Raw genomic sequence first — 577 nt, 5'->3', positions numbered from 1 at the left:
TAAATAAGTTGGTCAAAAATTCGTCGAATATGTGGCTGGCATGGTTTTTCATTGGCACAGTGGTGCGTCTGGCATGGTTGGTATGCCTTGGCGTGTTAGCCTGAGAATTAGGGTTTGGCATAGTTGATGTCGGTCAATGTTAAGGGTTCTGCCGTGGAACATGATACAAAAAAAATACCATGATAATTCTTACGTAGGCATGCTGATCGGTTCAATAAAATGTGCTAATGGTCATAGTGATGTCATGTCAGTTGTACAGTTTTACAATTTTAACCCTAAGTTAAAAACCACCATCAATAATAGGAAAACAAAATCAAGTTTTCATGGAAAAGTATTCTAAATTTATTATTGGGATAGGCATATAATATCCAAGGGTCATAAGCTGCTGTCACGAGGGAGACCTCGTCGCTGCATGATTCTTACAAATTAGCTCATTGTTTTAGCCAATTTATCGTTGTGCCATTCTGCATTTTAATTACAGTTTTTCCACTAATGCAATTTAAAAGCCAATACCTAAAATCTAAATTGGAAATTTGAAACATTTTCTGTTTTTTTTTTTTTTTTTTTTTTTTTTTTT

Source organism: Papaver somniferum, chromosome 10 (genome assembly GCF_003573695.1).
Source record: "Papaver somniferum cultivar HN1 chromosome 10, ASM357369v1, whole genome shotgun sequence".
Classification (NCBI taxonomy): domain Eukaryota; kingdom Viridiplantae; phylum Streptophyta; class Magnoliopsida; order Ranunculales; family Papaveraceae; genus Papaver; species Papaver somniferum.
The sequence above is the reverse complement of the archived record's forward strand: the minus strand, read 5'-3'. Positions refer to the sequence as shown.